The sequence below is a fragment of the Anopheles aquasalis genome, chromosome 3, assembly GCF_943734665.1.
Source record: "Anopheles aquasalis chromosome 3, idAnoAquaMG_Q_19, whole genome shotgun sequence".
Lineage (NCBI taxonomy): Eukaryota > Metazoa > Arthropoda > Insecta > Diptera > Culicidae > Anopheles > Anopheles aquasalis.
Window position 1 is genome coordinate 4,105,001 of NC_064878.1, and position 21,351 is coordinate 4,126,351.

Consider the following 21,351-nt stretch of genomic DNA (forward strand, 5'->3'; position numbering starts at 1 on the left):
ACCCAAAACGGATCATAAACGGAATCGCTCATCGCTGCCGCCAGTTTGTGATGAGCCACTCGTACGTTTACACACATCCAATTTCGACCGCGAATCGTGAACTTTCTGTGAGATCATCCAATCGTCGTACCTGGTAGTTAGACGGTTGTGATATCAAACGAATTTGTGATCGGTAGTCAGGCGTTTAAACACAATAATACACATACACGCATACAAACACCCGACACTATATTAAACTAACATCACCTCGTCGTTTAGCATCACAATTTTTGGCAAACGGTTCGATCACTGAACGATTACCAAATAGACGCTAAGCGCTGCCACTGGTCGAACGGTTTGTGTAAATCAAGGTAAGGGGATGGAAGCAGAAGCTTGCAGAACCCGAACGTCCGACCGGCCGACCAGCCGACCGGTGCGCTTACGTCATCGAACACTCGGAACACTCGGCAGCCCCTTTTTCGGAATGGCGAGACCTTCGGAAGGTAGCGAAGCCCCCCATCGGGTGCACAGTATTAGACCCGGCGAACCTACCCACCACACCTTTCGCATTCGGATCTCGGTGATTTACACAAAACGGACGGTCCAATCTTTTGCCACAGCCCGTCTAAGCCCGTTTCGTCGAGCAGGTTCGTCGAGCGTCGAGGCACACGCACCGCACACGAATACACAATTACGATCGCCTGGGGATCGCCTGGGCGATCGTTGAGGCGATCGACGCATGGAGGACTCGCGCGATGTGTTTTAATTATAATCCAACGCGCTACAACGCCGATAAATTCCATCCATGTGCCGGAGAGCGCGGTGGAGGATTTATCTGTTCCCTGACACTCCGCTCCGATCAGTACAGCGAGGATTCGCAATCGACCACGCCGAGGTTAGCGCCTCGTGCGCGCCCAGTGACGTACTAAGAGCCGGTTGTGCGCGACGGCGACAGACTTGACTCGCCGGCAAACCGGTTTTGCATCATACATTTATGCATCCGTGTGGTTGCGTGGACACACGAGGGAGTTCAATGCTGCCCCCACCGTACCCCTATAACGCGTCCGCAGTCCCCGTTGTCGTCGCATTCGTCGCAAACCTCATCGTTCTCGATGGCCAATCGCACGCTTGAACGTTTCGAGGGAACGTTTCGAACGAAATAAAACAGCAAAAGCATAGCGACCGTAAGGTATGGCGACTTTGACCGTGGTGTCCGGCGACCTGGCACGGCAAAAGCGAAGGTTAAAGTTGAGCGTGCCCTGGCATAAACACATTCTTTTCCTTAGAAAGGAACATAAGACTTCTCTCTAAAACTCGTGACCATCACCTGCCCAACTTCATCGCCAAGGACTGTCACCGGTGTGAAGTCATGTGATGTTAGTATAGACGAATCGATGGCAATGTCTTTTAAATTGATTGATCAACTCAAAATCTTATCAAAATTCTCCTTAATCTCCCCCGGTGATATCGCACATTCAATTCGTCCATTATCATCCTTCGTCTAGTACAATGATCGGTGCTACAATTACAATCTGCCTTAAAATCCATGATAAAACCCTGGAGCTCAAAAGCGGATCGCAAAAGACGTTGTTGTCGAAATGGCCCTCCATTAGGTTATCTTTATTCATCGACCACCACACCAGGCGCATGATAACAGGTTTTAAACGGCTCGAGCAGCTTGATAAGCTTCGCCTCCCTACAGATAAGCGGACAGATCCCATTTATCGTCCGCCGGCACAATAATGTCTCAATATCCGTCCGGCGATCCGGCGATTCGGCGATACGGCGATACGGCGATACCTTCCCTTCAATGACGAACCATCGGTCCTACGGACGTCATAGTTCTATTTCTAGGCCCAAGCGCTTCCCCAGTCTTGTGCCGCCCTTGCTCCAATCAATCGATTGCCTAATAGCAACGCGATGCTCATCCTCTCCCCCCGCACGTCCGCCCGTCCGCTATTTGGTTATTCGTTCTGTGAAGTCTGTGTTTTTTTTTTTGCAATTCAAGAGCTCCTCTATTAGAAGCACTTAGGCCACGTGGATCGATATGTGTGCGCAAGTGCATCTTGTCGGTCGGTCGGTCGGTCGGCCGGACATAGTAGCGTAACTACACTTCAAGCTTGTAGCTCCGGTACTGGCTGTCGATGCAATCATTAGGTAAACTCCTATTAACTCCACTGCCACGATGACGCGATCGTCGATGATCGTCGCATTGGCTAGAGGGGCCGCCTTCTTGTCGGCTAGCGGCCCTCCGGATGACCGACCTACCCGAAACACCAAGCTCATTTACATTCCACGGTGACAGACCGCTGCGCGCTGCCGCTACTACTGATGATGATGATGATGATCGTTCGTGAACGATTACGTTCAGGCATTTGGCGCAGTCCAGAGCACGGACCACGAGGGTACCGAGGAGATTGCGAGTAGATGCACGTGCACAACCTTCGGCGGCTTCAGGTATGGGAATGTCCGTACTCCGGCCTCGATTGTGCATGCTCGCGGCCACCCGTTATCGGGTAGCTGTCACGAGTTCGAAGTCAGTTCCTCAAAGACAGTTGCAAATTATGGCAGACGGCACCTTCAAAAGGTGTTGCGCTGCGTCTTCACTATTTGCACAACACGTTTATCTTTAGTGCCGCATCGGTCTCTCTCTCTCTACACTAATTGGTTCAAACATACGAAGTAGTAAACAGAATTTGAAAATTTCGTAAAATGCAAACCACATATTGGCGAGTTAACGACACTCCGCATGGAATAAAGCACAAATTAGCATAGCCAAACATCGAGCATGCTGCCATGCGCAACTGAATCAATCTTACTCGCGCTACGGACCCCCCCTTTTGCGGCCATTTGCAGAGAGGTGTTTCGTCGATACTACACACCTCGCGTCGCAGCTCTCACTTGTCACACCACTTGGTTCTGTTTATTTATTTCTCTGCTACCTTATCTCGACAACGTTTCTGGCACACCTACCTAAGCCCGTACACACTCTCTCACCTAGCATACGCATGCCTACCGGCATACCTAAGCGTGGTCCCGATATCTCGGTCACAGAAAGTTTTCGAGCCTCATGACAGGAGGGGACGGCTCGGCGACCATACTGTACACTGTACTCGGTGATAAGCCACCAAACAGCGGAGGTACGAACAGGTTTGCGATAGACGCTGTTGTCGCTGTTTAATGTTGCTTTTAATTACATCCATCCAGTGGACGATCACTGTTTAATGAATTTGCAAACACACATTCTCCATTCAGGTGAAGGCTGCTACTCGTTGCATGTGACTGATTTACGTGTGAAGATGGTAGCTAGCAAGGTTTGTTATCCGATGCTTCTTTAAGCAATGTGTACTTACAAACCCGAGACCTTCAAAATGGTATTACACTGGCCCTCGAATGCGGTAGAATCTGGCTAAAATGACACTCCTGGCAACCGGCGAACTGGTGGCGATTGCAATTGCATCGAAAAATCCGCCAAATTTGCGCACCACCGGATGGTGTTCCGTCTATCTTCATTCCACCCAACGGTGCGATTGTCAAAGAAGATTGACGATGCCCGAAGGTCATTGATGTTTAAATTTAGATGGAAAATGGTACCGATCGCTTCCCTGTGATGTGCGAAGCTGCTTGAGGCGGCGGCTCTGGCAATAGCACTATTGTTGAATCCCATTTTCAATTGCCCATGTTTGCAGCAGCGGCAAATGTGTTCGTTCGCTAATAAATGAAACATTTACAGGGTTTATACGAATTTAATTATACCAATGACGCTTTAGAAACATAACAAAGTAAATTTTAAAATTTAACAAATTTTGAATCATCAAAATGTATAATTCTATAACAAATACAATGCAGCTTATTGATGCATATGCAATCAAATCAAATTAAATTCTCTTTCTAATTATCAAATAGTGTACGGCTCCGTAGCATTTCCAGTACCTATTCATAGTCAAGCGTATACTTAAAAGATTTAAATAATACTTAGAGAACGCTTTGGGATTCCAGCTCATGCAAAGTGTGATTCATGTGATGAGCATCATCGCATCCACTGCATCGCTCGTCACCGTCCGCTGCGCCAAGGGCAATTACTGTAGGTGCGCTGTAATTGAAATGTACCTTTTCGCGGTGACAGCCAGAGGAGCCAGTGGCATCGATGCAACTAATCACGACATGAACGACCATCACCCAGCTACATAGACAACACACCAGCTCAACGTACACACAGGCGCACAAACGGGGGACCACCGCATGCTCATCTCTACCACCGGCCAGCAGTAGCAGCAGCAGCAGCTTGCGCTTGCCACTCTGTAGGTAAACTGGGACGCTCGATGCGGTTCGTTGGTAGCTTTAATGGGTACTCCTCGCATAGCTGCATGCCAGTAATCATATTTAATAACTCGTTTTAAGCCAATTGTGCATTTATCTGTTCACAGATTCCCGCGACCGCACTGTTAATTGTATTCCTTATCATTGTCCCATACCGATTCCGGTTTCGCGTGTGAATCGGTCAATCGGGCCCTGCGGTTCGCACATTTAATAACTCATTTGTTGCTCGGTACTAGATACCCTGCGACAGGGCGCATTACGCAGCCGAAGGTCGAGAACGAAACGGACAAACGAAAAACAAAAGCGACACTAATTGTTTTCCAGGTCAGAACATTAAACACACTCGATGGACGAACAACGGATTGGATATTTTCTAAAAACAAAACGGTTTGCCACTTTCAGAACTCGCACGCGGTGTAACAACTGAAGGCCTGCAGCCGGCAATCGCCTGATTCACCAACAACAACCACAACAACAACAACAGCGACTGCAACATGAACTGCAAAACGACATGAATGGTTGGCGGAGTTTCTCGAGCGGAACCGAAACTCCATTTTGGCCTTTTAGCGTTTTCACCTTGGTATGCTTACCATAGTGTTACCTCGCTCGCTGCACACCATCAGCGTCACGGTGATGATGGAGACCACACCACACCCTCGGAACGAACTATCGCGACCGGTGTTGACGCATCGTAGGAACATCGTGCTAAACTATCAAGCGGCAACTGACGTCACTCTGAATCACTGAACAGTGGAGACCAAGCAATCACGGAGAAGGGAAGTTGACGAATTCGGACGAGAAATCTATTAAAATTCTCCATTCGGTTAATCACGCATGACACAACCGACGGTATGCGGACAGCTCGGTAACAGCTACAACGCGTGCAACCCGTGCTCAGCAACTCAGCAACAGTGGCCGCACATTCTTTGCGGTTATTGGGACAGCAACACGCTCCAACAACACACCGACCGGCCGTTGTGACGCGCCAAACTGTCACGCGAAACATACTGTTGACCAAACACGTTGCAACGTTTCAGACGGGCACCATTGTGGCCTTCGTTACGCTATCAGCACTATAGGGCAGTCTGTATGCGTGTATATGCTCCTGCTGGAACAGTAACCGATAGCCCAGCGGTGATCACAGAGCGATTGAATGACTTTTATGTCAGCCCAGAGGCATTTCTAGACCGCGCTCCACTTAAATTGTACTCCACGAAGGCATAATCTTGATAACGGGCGCGTGACACCCTCTGTCGGGACAATCTGTCGATCGGCAAAACTTCCGAACAATTGGAAGGCACCACGCAGCAACGAGTGCCGAGCTCCACTCTCCAACGCTATGATTAATGCAGTTATTTTAATCGACCACCAGTGGCCATATCATGCGCGGAATTGTACGCTGGCGACAACGAATGGCGATAAGGTAAACACTGCAAGTCAGACATTGCGCGTGTGGGGGCTTACACATTAAATATTAATGTTGCTACTGTTGCAGCAGCAGCTGCTGCTGCTGCTACATTTACTTCACAAAATTGCTGACCACTACCCCGGTGGCGCCTCCTCTCATCTCCAAAGGAACACGTTTTTGAAATTAAAACGTGTATCTAGTGTCTGTTTAGCTTCAGAACCTAAACACAGAGCGAGCTGTCTTATTATCCCAGATTTACCTACCAGCGATAACGCTAAATCAAGCGCCGGTAACAACTGAACCACCAGCACCAGTGCATCCGCTGGGCGTACTGATGATAATTTGTGGCCTTTCTCTCGCTCCCTCCCTCTCTCTCTCTCTCACTTGCCAGGACCTCGAGCTCGATTACACTTGATGCTCGCCAAAAACTAATGCTTTCATTTAGCCGGAATAATTAATGCCCAAGAGATGCGCTCACGGGCGGCTCGAGAGCTATCGAGTTTACTCTCTCTCCCTTTGCGAACCGGCACCAAATTACTGGACGTCAAAACAAAATGTTCCCAAAGCGATTCAACCGGGATGGTTAAGGGACAGAATACCAAAGAAGAGAGAGTATGGAGGAGGTTTCCTTCATCCGTCCACCAACGCGAGCTAGCTGCGAACCATAAATCTCGCCACCGCCCCCCGGCACGCAGAACGTTTGTTGTGGATGTGGGCTGTCCATAGTCCGTCGAACACCAAGGCCCACCACCAACTAACTGCCCTGGCCGAGCCTGGCTGGCCGCTAGAGTTGATCTACACAAAACGCGCAAACATCTGCGAGCAATACGTTACGCCGTCGCCGTGCTCTACACCTGCGGGGCCGCATGCATTCTGCTCGTCCGGAGGATGGTCCGCCCCGCGCAAACAAACAAATTCGCACGCCGTAGCGATAATCGTGGAGCTCGGTTAGCTGGCTCGAATCCGCAGCCCCATCGGCTGGCCCCACTAGCGCCAAACGCTCTGGGACGAGAAATTACCAACACTCGGTGCCAAGTCGACCGACCGACGACGATTTCGTAGCCGCGCAAAGATTTGGCAGTCTAGCGCGCTCCACAGCGCGCACCAGCCACCAGCATCAGTCCAGAAATAGGACCCTAAGTCCATGAAACAAACGGCACGCCATGAGAATGCGGTTTTCCTTCCTTCACTGTGCGCGTGTTTATGTGTCAGCCGTGTTGGTGTGGTTTCTTCGCTAATTTATCACATTTTCTTCGTCTAGAGCACTGGCTAATGGACAGCCATCCTCCGCCCCCGCCTAGTGTTCGCGCAGACACGTCTCGCACGTCAGTCTGACCGTTGTGGTCGCTCGAGTCTCACTCATTCCGCTTGGCGATCCGGCTCGTGTTCGCTGACTTTCTAGCCTAACAACAAAACAGAATCCATTATTGAAATGAAAATTGAATCATGGAACCTGTTCCACGGCCATTACTGTTGTGGTCCGTCCGCGTTCTTCAAAAGGACACTCGCGCGCATTATGGAATCGATTTTTGCAACACTCGGCTCGTTGACTCCGGACTGTGATGGTCTGCGCACCGTTGTAAAGGCCCAGTAGCCTAACAACACGCGCACGGGAGAGACGCTAAAATAAGAATATATGTTCCTGGGAAAACACATACGTGAAAACGCTCGCCAAGAGGTGTTTCTTTTCCACCCGTTTTCTTTTTTGTACTCTGTTCACGAAACTCTAAATCTGCCTTGGATCTGTTGGCCAGATTTTAATTTTATCGATCAACCTTCAATGCCGGAAAAGCTTCTCCTTGCAGTGCTGCCCCCCTCCGCCCCATCAGGGGTGTTGTAGCTCCTTCCGTGAAATCATAACTTTCCGCACCACACGCTGGGGTTTAGGGTGCGCCGCCGGGAAACTTGGCAATTTTCCCAGATCGACCAGCAATCCATACATGGTCTCTCCATCCCCTCCAACAATCTAACCCTCTCGCTCTCTCTCTCTCTCTCTCTCTCTCTCTCTCTCTCTCTCTCTCTCTCTCTCTCTCTCTCTCTGTCGCTCACGCTCTCTCTATCTGAAGCAGCGGCAGATTAATGTTTATTAAACGTGTCGAGGTTAGGTCGTTTGTTTATCGGAAACACATACACACAAAACCGGATACCCCGGTGTGGGGAGGGCGAGGTCCGTGTCCGTGTCCGTGCACACCCCACCACCGTCCGGACGGTCACGGTAGACTTTCGGCATATATTCGGCTATCTCGCTACGCTGTTCGCATCTGTTCGATTGTTTGGATCAGCAGTGTTTCGATCGCTTGCAACGCGCGCCTCCTTCGTTTGGCTAATTTGGCGGACGCGGGCGGACGCGGGCGGACGCTGCAGTAAACACAGCGGCCAACCACCAACCAAGCACTCCACTGTGTACTGGATGGAGGCCACCGGTTGTGGTCGTGGTTCCGAGCCGATCGATCGATGCTGATCCGGATTCTTTCTGCGTCTGCGTCTACCCACACCCGTTTCTGTCACTCAATTAAATAATGCTGGCAGCGTCGTTGTGTGGTGCAGAGGGGTTGCTTTTTTTGCAGAGAAGGATCGGCATTTTCCGAAAATACCTTGTCCAAACAAGCATCAACTAGACTAGGGCGGTTTCTATCCCAAGCAGGCATCGCTTTTACCATCACCTCCGTTCGCTTGACAGGTTCGTGCACCAGCCAACCAGCGTGAGAGATTGATCCACCGTCTCTCTTTATTTTTCATGCATGGAGTGAGCAATTTTAGGGAAAATCATTGCGCTTGAGGGCGCGGAGGGAAGCTTACCCAAATTTAGCACTCATAAGCAGTCACGGCGTTGTTACGTGCGGTCGCGGCTGGCAGAACATGATCCTGTTTGAGAGAAGAAGCAGAGTGGTAAAAGAAGAACATCAGTAATGCATTATAATCCTTCTAGATACAGGGAAGTTGTTGGCTGGCTGTCTGTCTGGTCGAATCCTTCTTCCCCACCGCCCACCAGATTGATTGACAAGCGATCTGTTATTACAATAAAACACAACATTACTAACACGGTCAGTGGTTTCATTTACCATACGTGTGATTTGATACCCGTCACTGAGATATTTCGTTCCGCTAAGTTAGGGGGGTCCCCGTGCCGTGCGGTGGGTGTTCGTATTTTGATTCCAAGCATTCCCTTTTCTTCCTTCGAAATCGAAACAATGGCTAAGTGTGTCTCAAATGGCTTGATGGCGTTCTGATGCGCTGGCAACCGGAGTTCATTCCAAAGCACTCTTGGATTCAACGCTCCATGTGTCAGCCATTTAAGCGTGTGATTTGAATACTTTACAGTCAGAAATCAAGATCATTTTGCATGAAATATCGTGTCGTATATTCTCCGTTGCTAGTAGAAATTAGCATACATGCCGCCTAATCTAACTAACCCAACCTGCCCTTTGGCATTATAAAACTAATCGATGATTTCCCAGCGGAAAAGAGAGAACGAGCGTGACTGACACACTATTTCCCCGCTCTCAGACATGACGATTAGCAAGTACCGAAGCCCACAAGTGAGGCCGCAAGTGGATGACGGGGAAAATACGGGAAATGTTAATTAGTTTTTCGCGTTTTTCTCCCCCAAACCTCTCGCCTTTTTCGCGTCTGCTTACAACCGGTGGGCCGTGGATTTATTTTTGGGTTCACGGGTACCACACCAGGTGGTGAGTGTAATGGCACAGTGCGCGGGGATCAGCGTGAACAGATCGACCCGCTCGATGCCACGTGACCTTCGTCTGATAACGCGTCGGAAGCTACCACTGGCACTGGTGCTTGCTAATCGGAAACGTTGCTACTGTCACGAATTCATTAAAACCGCCCGCCAACAAAGCAAACCGCTTTCACATTCGCCCGTACAACTAGGCGGAATGACGGTGGAATTGATGACGTCGATGAGACTGGCAATGACGTCTGTATTTGGCGTTATGTAGAGGGTGGGGGCGACGTGCCCTCGATATTCTGATCGAGCATGTCAAGCATGAGAAGCGTGGAAAGAACCATGGTGATTCATTCCGCCCCTTCACTGATCGCTTATCGTTTTGTTTTTCGTTTCAACATTGTGGAGTGCCTCCCTGGTATCATGAGTCACGCCATATGACCAATGGCGGGTTCCTGCTAAATGGAGGCTAAAAAATGTTATGACAACAGCCTTCGTTACTTCGCTAGCGTCTGACATCAGCTGGGTGGAAGTTTTGTAACTGAGCAGCCTCCACACCGCTCTTCGCTGGGCTGCCACAAATAGTTCGCTCTCGTTGCGTCGCGTAAGATGAGTCGCGCACCGCCATCGATGAAATAATAATCAAATTGCACGGCGACCTTTGTTTCCCTTTTTGTTAGAAGGATGTGGCAAGCCGGCTGCCTGGCAGGGCGCGCACCAGACTGCCTGCCAGACGAAACAGGCAGCGGCATTTCGCGCGCGCTCGTTAAATGGCTGATAAATGGATTCGCGAGCGCGACCTTTTACCGAGAATGCACGGGCCTCACAAAATCCTTATGACTCGGACGTCGAGATGCGATACACGATTGGCGTCATTACCATTCACCAGCGCGGCGAGAGAGAGAGAGTACGCTACTTGCGTTAGTGGAGTGTATCGTGACAGCATGTGAGTAGTGACGGCAGAGCGTCGGCCATCTATAATGTCACTCGGAAGGTGCACTCTGTGTGAATTGGTCCATGAATCATATTTCTCGCTCCAAGATATTCTAAACGATCGATTTAACTGTTGTCGAATGGGGGGTGCCTTTACCGAACCGCTTTCTGACGCATCTTTTGACGCAATTGACGCATCGAAGGCGAACGGGAAATGTGGCGAATGCTTGCCTTTTTGATGAGCAGCGGCCAATCGACGAGTACTCGCTTGGCTGAATGGCAACGAAAGAACGATGGATGGCAACAGCACCATGTTGTTGACCCATTTAAGCCGCATATAGTCGGGCGTCGGGCTTCTGTTGTCGCGGTGGACGCACTCCACCACTTCCGATCGTGCGAGAAGTGCCACTAGGCACGCAACTAGACACACAGCTTCTTCTGGTGCGTTCCGGTCAGCACCGAACATCCCGCACGCGTGTCAATCAGTCATTAGAGGCGCGCTGCTGTGTGCATGTCACTCACCCAAACCCGAGGGTGGTGCTAGCCAGACGATTGGCCAGGCACGCGATCACAGAAGCACAGGGACCAGCGACCAACGTAGGGCACACAATGAGTAGGGAGCGAGGAGCGAGGTTACAGCTCATCCTTACTCACTGTAACACATCTGGGCAGGCGGCGCGACTCGTACTCGCCGCCCCGCATGGCATGCTGTGAGATGAATGGGTCCACGATGCTCTGGTCCACGTTTAGTGGCTACGCGTGCTACCGGCTACTTAGATGCAGGTGGACGCGTCCCTTTAACTTGGTTCTCTCGCTCGCACGCAATGGCCATAAGAGACATTCCACAGTGTCTCAGGGGCCTCAGGCTCAGCGGCGCGTGATCCAGGAAAACGGTCCAGAAATAGTTCACCATGGCGGCACCGCCCACCCCTTCGCCTCGGGGGGATTACCAATGAAAAACAAATGGTTACAAGACCATTGGCCTCTCATTGGCCCGGTGTGCACGGTGATACAATCTTCACCTTCCACACGGTGAGCATTCATTGGTTGTCACGTAATGGCTCGATTTATGTTCACAAATTATGGTCTTCCTCGTCGGTCGCTACCGTTTGCTACTGTCCGTTGACATCAAAGTTGGAGGCAGCTTGGATGAGGAATGTGGAACGGTTTTCTAAAATAGTATCCCCGCACCAAACTAGCTTCGGGAAGCTGGTGCCGCAGCCCCGGTCGGGGTCTCGTTGCGTTTGTTTCGCATAGCGTACCGAGTGAGCATTCCTCCTTCTTGGCCGATCCCTAAAAATAGATCCAAATAACAACGCTTCCATGCAGCAGCAGCAGCACCGGACACTAGAAGGCACAGGTTGCGATCGGTGTGCTGCGTTGTGCTTGTCTGAAAGTTCGGTCGGTCGGTCGGTCAGCAGCAGCATCCTCTTCTACTCATCATGGCGCGAACGCACGCTGCTCACGTTCGAAAAGCATGTTTAACGACGAAGCAGCAGCAGCAGCAGCATTTGAACCCGTCCAAAGCTGCAACCATAAAGAGTTCTTTGCAATGAAATTTATTTTTAAAACATAACGACGAACATCGCCGAACCGCAGAACGGGCAACCGCATTCTTAGGCCAGCCGGGAAAGATAGAGCGAGATCATTGCCTCACAATGCGTCTTTGTAGTGTTTTGCTACTCCTACTCCGATGGACACTCCGTGCAATGTATTCAAATGATGGAAAACGATCCATTTCTCACCAGCGGCCCCTTTCCTTATGGTTTCATTTTCCGACACCGAATCGGAAGGGCATCGGACGATCGTCGTCCGAAAAAAAAAATCCCCCCCATTATGTCACCCACTGTCTAGCGGAACTAATAAACAGATTGCCATAATTATATCGGTTGAATTTCAAAAATAGAAACATATACGGGAGAATGCCAAGATTGGGGCAGATGATGAGGCGCCCGTGGTTTAAAATATCGAAGTGGGCAAAGGAAAAAGAAATAACTACTATGAGACGTAATAAAATTTCCTCTTTCGGGTTTTATTTTCTCAATACATTAGAACAATTCTTTTGGAACACTGGAAGGTGAAAGTTGTTGATCGTTTTAGGGGTTCATTACCGTCTAATGCTCATCATTCTTCAAAGGGGAGTAATTTGCATTCACTCATTGACACAAAACATGCTTAACCTTGATCGCACTAAACAGTGCGTGCTCGTCTAATGGTAAAATGATTGTCACATTATAACGTTTCCCAGAATAAGTTGAAATCATTTGCACTATAGCTCAATAACAACCGAACAACTGTCCTTCCTAGTGGTTCTGCTTGTTCCCGAGACCTAACTGAACCAAAGAACTAATGGTATGCACTTCAAAAAGCACTGCAACTGCTGCTTGCTATTGTTTTCTTCCATCCAAACATGAACAACCGGTACCGAACGGCACCAGCCGGGGGGGGGGGGGGGGGGGGGGGGGTTCATTGTGACCGAAAGGGCGAATGACGTAAACGCGCATCGTCGTCCATTTTCATACATTTTCGAAAAGGCAGCGATGCGGAACGTCCGCAAGCCCGGAACCGGATAGCCGTAGGCCCCGTAGCACAAAAGCGTGACAAACGTCTAAAAGGTGTTTATACACCGGCAAACGCCGAACGGAAGGTGCTAATCGATTGACTAAAGTGAGACCGGCAGAGGAGCAATCGGGGCCAATCCTCATTGTGCGCCTCACCTCCGCGCAAGGGTGTATCCGAAGTGGGTTCAATGTGAAATCCAGCACGCGTATCGTGCCTGCGATGGCATGAGTGAGAGCTAGCCGCATGTCACGACACACAGTAGGGTGCGGATCGTGATTAACGGCACGGTAGATGCGCATTAAAAGTTTATGTTTTGGTCGCTGGAATCGACTGTTTGGATAGAAAGGGAATGGCCCTTCTTTGGCATCCCCTCATGACCCATTGGAGGACAATCGTGATACAAACAATATTTCAGCCTTGCTAGAGCACGCAATTATATAGATAATAGTTCTGTGAATCTTCAGTAGCTTCAGAAGCAGCAACATAATGCATGGAAGCAATGGAAACATTGTGAAAATACAAACTGAATGATAATATAATGTCATTATCAGCGAAAAAAATTAAAACTTTAGGAACGAAGGTTCCTCTTTTAATTTCATGATGAGGAAAAGATTTAAAAGTGACTTCGAGTGTATGAAGAAATTTATTCGACCGCTGCGATCAGAAGAGGAAGAGAGATTCCCAGCTCGCTATGATGTGCAAGGCGCGTTGCTAGACAACGCGCAAGGTATGCTGAGACTTCATGAAAACGCAAAAAAATATTTTGGCCAAGACTGCCATAAAACAAAACATGATTTTACTAACATTACCATTATACTCTACAGATCTTGTACAATCAGAACATGTAGGCGATCAGCAAACCATCTACTTGCAAGCAGATGTTTCCCCATTGCAACGAAACGAACGAAACTCTCAAGGGCCACCACCAAGAGCTGGTCTTTAGATGATTCTTCAGATCGTTCAGAGCACAGCTCGTTTGTCCGGGGCGGTCCCGTGTGTAGAATGCTCGCCAAGCAGCTCATCCAAACTCATGTCGAGACCGTGCGAGTTGCGTGGCACTGAGCTCCCGGTGCGTGGGAGTGGTAACGGAACGGCACCACCTACACACCAGGTTCCTACCCACTGCGGCGTGTTTGCGTTCTTTGCCGTTGCACGTTCTGTGTCAGCCCCCCCCTAAACCCCGTGGGAAGTCGCGACCAACCCGAGCCCGATGGGCGACCAGAATCGACCAGAATCTGCCTGCACGGTTTGCTGCGGCACAGGCGATGGATGACGAGAGAGTGAGATGAATGAATGTTTGAATTATAAATAATGATGAGCAAGCAAATGAGCGCCACTAGCTCGGAGTGCCTCGTACGGCTTTTCATGCACGACGGCTTCCTTCGATGAAGAACGACAGTTAGCAAAACTGCTAAAAGGTACGCCGTCCGTCCGTTCGTTTGTTCGCTACAACATCTAGCTGCTACCTCACTCGAGGGGGCTGTTTTTGGGGGCATTCTCCCGTTGTGGAGGCCGTGCGATGCCGAACAAATCCCACAAAAGCAGAGCAAGAGCTGCCTGAAAAGAAAGAATCGAGCCTCCGGGACCACTACTCTGCGGATGGATGGATGTGGATGTGGGATTCTTGGAATGGAAAGCATCATCAGCAGAACCAAAAGCTCGTGCCTCGTGGGAGCAAGATTGCACATAAAGCAACACCCACCCCCCCGGCCGGAGCTGGGAGTTTAGCCAGCAAGCCAATCTCACACTGATGACGTCATTCGCTCGGTTCGACGCTACACCAAATCCACACCGCGCGCATTACGAGCGAGCGAGAGTGAGAAAATGGGTAGCTGTGGGAAAATTGTGAGAACAAAAGTTTTCCCTCTCGAGTTGTCACTCACGAGTACACATTCGCCTTCCTCTCTCTCTCACGGCTGTCAAATCTGACAGCGAATGCTCATCTCACGGTGTGATTGGCGAGATGAAAATGAGGAAAATGAGTGCCCCTCCGGAGAGAGAGCGAATAAGGATCATCGATCCTCCGCCATCGCCAGCGCTGGATGACTCAATCGAGAAGGCGGCGTCAGCTACTGAAGATGATATCGAGGTGAGATGAGATGGAGCGTGCGCCCACCCAACCCCCGGCGCTCCCATTTTCCTCTCGAAAGGGAGAAAAAGGACGAGCCACACCGAAAACTAGGCCAGTTCTACGAAATAGCTGCTGGGGCACGTTGCAACACCGCCACCGTGCCCGCCAACACTACTCCTTCGTTCCACTCACTACTGGGAGTCACGTTTGAATGGTGATGGTGCTGGTGGTGGTCTCGCAACATAATATTCAAATGTACCGTGGCCACCGCCGGTGGTCACCGGTGCTGATGCACGCGTGGCACATGATTCGTCCTTCCAGTGCCACGATGCACCACACCACACACCGTGGATGGAATATTATTTTTAGTTTGTAGGTTACGGCGGAAGCATTACAATAAGGTAAACTGGAGACGAAGAAGCGAAGACCTTCAGTAGACAATTGGTCTGCGTTCGACTGACTTATCCAATCGGCACGTTTGCAAGCAAGATGTTTGAGCTCCTGTAATTAGCTGATTGGATGATTATGGGGACCATAAAAGAAAAGGGGAATCGTTGCTGATGCCATTAACGCGTCCTTATATAGCTGAGAAATCGATTACGGCACCAACGGGATCAAGACTTTCTTAATGATGACACTTGGCCGCGAATGCCGAATCTGGTTAAACGATACAATTATGCCCGATGGTTCCCCAATAAAAAAAAAACCCCCGGAAAAGGTATTTTTATGATACAAAACAATTAAAGACCCGGGAGCACACGAAGTAAGCATCGCTGATCGCGGAAACCCTCGGTTCCACAGTCAGTCATGGTCGAAAAATTTTGAAAGACCTTCTCCACCACGCCACACATTGGCCACGGTGGTCATGGTCGATGTTGTGTATGACGAATGGTCGCTCTCTCTCTCTCTCTCTCTCTGCGCGCGCGGTGGTATTCTTCTGTGCCCATGTTTGGAATTGGCAATGGCTTCCGCGCGCGCCTTCTGCACTGAAGGAACTGGTTTACACTTTACACGCGATTCAATGTTAACCGGTTTTTCGGTGGGCTCGTTAAAACTGGAAATCAAAACCAGTGTCATCGCAACCAGCCACGAGCAAACACAGAATCTAGACTCCCGGGGCTGGTCATCGCTAGCAGGGTGATAATGGTTCGCATTGACGTACGCAAGGCATGCTCGATTGCCAGATGAATTCGCGAAAAGTGCAGCCAACCGCAGGGAGTGACTCATTTCTGTTAGAGCTTGATAACATTTTACATCAACAGAGGAAAAGAAAACATTATTTTTATTCCATTGACGAATTGGTGGACGTATTTACAGATCAGCTTCAAATTCGGTTTCCACAAATAATAAAAGAACCAAATATGGAAGAGCAAACATGCAAACCATAAAGCAGTTTCATTTCTATCCAAGCAATCCAGAGGAATGTTTGCGTTCAATTTCGAACGGATCTACACGACACAGTTCAAAGCTGGGACCCACGTACAAATGTAAAATCCCTCGTTTTCTTCGTCGAATTTACTCCTCCATCTCCTGCTAGACGGAATTTCCTCACGGGAACCAGCAAAACCGGACGGGAGGGAGTAAAACTGCATTTACAAAATGAATTCCCTGCTCCACTGCTGTTTCCGCAGCCAGTCTGTCGCTACTCTTCCTCCTTCTCCTCCCACAGTAGAGCGATGCTTCTAATCTAATTAACTCTTTCTAGGTCATCGCTAGGGCTAGGGGAGAGGGGTGAGACCAAGTCGTACCAAGGGAGGGCGCCATCGTACAGGGCCGGGGGATCACATTTCCGATTGGTTTATGGTCGGAAAAATATGCTTCAGCCAAGAATCGCCCGGGAAGGCAGAGAAAGAGAGTGGAAGCTCGCCCGACAGCATCTTCCTCCTCCGTCAGTGCGCGAGTTTCGCGAGTTAATTTTATGATTCCGCTCCGTTCCGAGCCGGACCAACTGACCGGCCGGCCGAGTTTTGCTTATCCATCGCAAATGGAGACTTCCACGACCACAGTCTGCGAGGCTGCTGCTGCTGCTCATATTCACGCGCTAGCCAAGACGACGGCCACGGAAACGGCGACGACAAGCTCGTGTGGTGGTAGAGCGCCACTCCACGAGAAGCTGTTTTAGTAGCACAAGTGTTTCTTGCTGCGTCCATTCCCGGACCAGATCGAAAACCTCGAGAGCCGACCGTTCGGGGGGGGGGGGGAATAAATAGACATCTGTTTTCGGTGTTTGGCGGACCAAAAACATATAACCAACGTGTGGGAGAGTCGAAAGCGTAAGGAATTCGCTTAGAAGAATCGAGAAACACTTGCATTTACCCACAGGGAAAAGCCATTTTTTTTCTTTCACAGAATTAATTTGCTGAGAATTGTAACCAACAACAAAATAAAGTCTGCCGCAGAAAAAAAACGTTAGAAAAATGCACATCAAACGGAAGAACGGAAGAAAATTCCATTTCATCTCAGGACGGTAGACGTCCCTGAGGGAAGCGAGATTCGTTTTGTGGCCTCAACCCACCCCATAAATCCCTCTTGACTTGAGGCCCCTGGGGTGAGAAATTGTTGAGTTGAAGGCGCCGTGGGGTGTAGAGCAAAGAAAACTCATTTCACTGACCACCAACACCACCACCACGAAACTCTCGTCGTCATCATCATCATCATCGCCACAAGGGTGGCAGTTGGCGAGGGAAACAACAATCGATCGATCGACGTAATTCGTCACCAACACAGGCAGCCACGCGAGCCACGGAGAACAATCCTGACCCACTTGCCACGTGCACGAGGGAGCAAGTGACCTCCACCGCCAGCCACCGGCTGTGTGCCAGTGGGCGGAAAATGGAAAATAGATTGCATTTCTCTTCTCCTCGTACACGCTCCACACCCTCTCCCTGGTGTTGGATGCATCATGATGCATTGGTTAATGCTTTTCTTAATTGATTTCTCTTTCAGGTTTTTCATTTATTTTCCAACTCTTTTGCTGTTGATTACTGGATGGAAATGCAGCATTGGGCAGAATGGGAATACAACATTCATTTGCTGGCGCGATAATGGATTCATCCTCTGTGTTTCCCACATTAGCCACACGCTCCTCCATCAATGCCAATGAGATGGATCAACGACCGCGGCTTATGTTGACCTCGGTAGCTGACCTCTTCTTCTTCCACCACCCCCGGGGTGGTGTAAAGGCTTTGGCCAGACCAAGACAATTAGCGTGTGACTGATTTAGTGTTTCTCATCAAACACCACACAGAGGAACGCAGCAAGCGCGCGGTTTCGGCCGAAGGTCACAGCAATCATCGCTTATTCCCTTCCTAACCCCCTCTCTCTCTCTCTCTGTGACTGGTCTGCGGGCCGTTGCCGCTTATCACTGTGATTGACGAGCCGGTTCAACCCTGAACCATCGACACGCTCTGACGATCCATTACATGACATACAACCGAGGGCTCCAATCGAGAATAGATCCAATTTGCACTTCAACCTTTTCCGTGGCCAGCATTGGGGAGAAAGATCGAATCATGTTCCAGGGGCATCTCGGATGAAAATATAAAAGCATTCAAGGATCCACTCCACGATGCAGCTCGCCAATCGGTCAAGGATGGAGAAAAAAAACTGCATTTCAATGGTTCTTTCGAGGGTGTCACTAGAACTACTCCCACCAAGCCCAGTATAGCCTTGAGTGAATGATATGGGAGCGATTCTCCACAAACGCTTCCCAGCTCCGGATCCAGGCACCAACTTCATCATCGGCATCTTCTTATCATCACCAGATAGCCCTGAGGCGAGACATGTAAATCGAAGACGTAAGCAATCTTTACTCGCCGTCTTTCGCGCCTGCAATTGCGCGCCAACGCCCTTATCGTGCTTATCGGAGGGAGGAGTTGCTGGGTTTGAAGTGCTAGTGATACGGAACGCTAGAAGAGCTGCTTAAGCTCTTTGAGCAGCGCCTAGAAAGATGGAGGAACTGCGATAAAAAGGGGAACGTGAGCCGCGTCCCGTAACTGGTGGCCTGATGGGCATCATGCAAATATCGTTTTAAGGGGGAAAGAACCGGCACGCGGCGAGTGATAAGCACCCCTAGGGACAGAAGCGTTTAATCAACGCATTCAAAGCATTGCAGCATTGACTCCTACGCAATCCTTCTAGATGTCTGTGCATCTGTCTGTGAAATCGTAGAGCCACAGAGTGGAATGTGGCAACTCTCTCTCTCTGCTTTCTGCCCCAATGCAGCTCCAAAGCTTTGATTCTGGTTTATCAGCGTTGGCGTTAACCAGGCAGTCTGCTGACGCAGTCACCGTCAAAGAATATGCAACTCGTGTTGTGCTGGTTCGACTTTTATCACAAAACACTCCGGAGGCCGACGACCGAATACAGGGCTCGCCGGACGAATGTGGAGGTTGCGCGCACTGCACTTATCAGCGCAAGCCGGGAATCCCATGTGGAGAGACAGAGAGAGACAGAGAGAGAGAGAGCACTGGGTGCGTTTGTTGTGCTTCACCCTTTTATAGACCCGGGACCGATGATGACGGGGAAAGGGGGGCCAGGTTGATTGCATAGAGCGGAAGAAGGATGAGAGCGACGGCAAGCTAATGAGAACCATCCATAAAGCGCCCAACGATAGAGCACTTGCTGCGAAGCGGGTTGAACGAAGCGGTCGAAGGACATCAGCGTTCTAGATTGTAGCAAAAGACTCCAGCACCACCACCAACAGTGTAAAAGCGCGCGCGTCACATGCACAGCACACGTGCACAGCGCGCGCAATGATGCTTTTTCCTTTTCTTTTATGATAGTGTTGAGGGGGGGGCGCTTTACATTTCATTTCAACCACATTCCGGTGGACAACAGAGAGAGGGGACTGAGTGCAGCATGTTGTATTTCCATATTCGTTCACAGCTGCTGGACAATGACGAAGAAAAAAATCGATATCTAAAAGTGACAAACGAAACTCGTCCTTGGTGGAGGCGCCCCGCTCTTCTGGGTAGGGGCGTTATATCATTTCTTCATTGGGGATCCCCCCCGTTCATCAGCAGAACACCATAATAGCTCTATTAAAAGTTTTCTTCTCTAGTAGGCCTGTTTTTTCTCGTTTCTGTTGTCGCTGGATGCTACAGAATATGAGACAAAACCTCAGAATGCCGTGCCAATGCAACCCATTATTAATAGAGATTTGCTACGTCCAAGAATCGAACCATCGCCTCCCTGTTTTTCACTCGCGCTGCTTGACAGTGATGCTAAATCTCCTTCGTTCTCAACTCTTTTTCGTATGTAACCATTAGCGGATAGAGATTCATCGATATCGTCAGAATTAAACTGAAATAATCTGGAAACTGTCCATGACAAACTACCAGTAACAACAACAAAAACGGAAGCTTCTCAGGGCTTTCAAGAGGCTTCTCACGGGCACACACAACACAGGCACACACTGTAAGGCACACACATCTCCCCAATAGTTAGTGGGAGTAAAATCGAGAGACCAAATCCATCCGGAGACACGGCACGACACTCACCGCCTCCCCCAAAAAAAACACCAATGTGAGCAGTAAAGAGAGGCGCGCACGTGAAGCAGCACAGCGCAGCGCGCTGGTTCTGAGTGAGAAAGTGAGAAAATGAGCGACCTAGAAGGAAGCAGAGACTTCCATGCTTTTCCCGACCCCGCATACGTGTCGACCGTTTTCCGCTTCCCCCCACGCTGCTCGAGGGGCCACCAACACTCGCTACACAAACGCCCGCGTGAGTCCACCGATCGTGCCCGTGTAGCACCACACGCGTCTGTTCACTCCGCGGATGAGAAAATCGATTTTTCACAAATAATTATGTAAATCCACTAGCCGCCAACGCCGCCGCTGCCGTCATGACCACTACACACTTCGCAATCGACCATCGGGAGCAGATAGGACACAAGGAGGACACTTACCACACGGTGACTTAGCTTTGCTCCGGGGTTCCACTAGATACCGGTAGCACTTCCTTCCACGCACCTCACTTGACTTTCGATTGCTTTCAACTATGTGTTTGCCCTTTTACAACACCCTCCCCCCGCTGTGGGACACTGAATCACTGGATACTTTGCCTCTCAGGAGAAAGATTCACACTGCTGCTGCTGCTTCTGCTGCTGCTGCTGCTGCTGCTGCTGCTGCTGCTAGGGCTGTACTAAGATCAAGAATCAATCAACGGCCAACGGTTCCGTCCTCTGTTTGGCAGTAGGAGCACCTAAGGTAGCCTTCTCCGTATGTGGCTTACACCTCCTTTCGGTGTTTTCGGTGACACTCTGTGCTCACATACTGCTTGCTGGCACACATACAAGAATATTCACTTCAACATGCACAATGTGATGTCAGCTCTCTCTCTCGCTCTTTCTCTCTCTATTGCTCTCTACTCCCGGCCTGCCCTGGAGTAGTGGAG

At 49.9% G+C, this 21,351-nt stretch overlaps 1 protein-coding gene across 13 annotated transcripts in view; it reads right to left on the reverse strand.

The window, feature by feature from the left end:
* LOC126577718 (plasma membrane calcium-transporting ATPase 1) overlaps positions 1-21,351 on the reverse strand; it is a 45,493-nt gene that overhangs the window by 18,899 nt on the left and 5,243 nt on the right. For 6 of the 13 annotated variants that reach the window (XM_050239564.1, XM_050239574.1, XM_050239573.1 and 3 more), the window contains exons 2-3: positions 20,864-21,094; positions 8,507-8,572 (exon numbers count right to left, since the gene is read on the reverse strand). The exons of 1 other annotated variant lie outside the window; for it this stretch is intronic. The gene's annotated coding sequence lies outside the window, so the exon portion shown is untranslated. Of the gene's footprint in view, positions 1-130; positions 321-540; positions 561-4,889; positions 5,029-8,506; positions 8,573-20,863; positions 21,186-21,351 lie in introns of those variants that run through there. 6 more of the 13 variants (XM_050239562.1, XM_050239563.1, XM_050239566.1 and 3 more) reach the window with 6 other exon arrangements.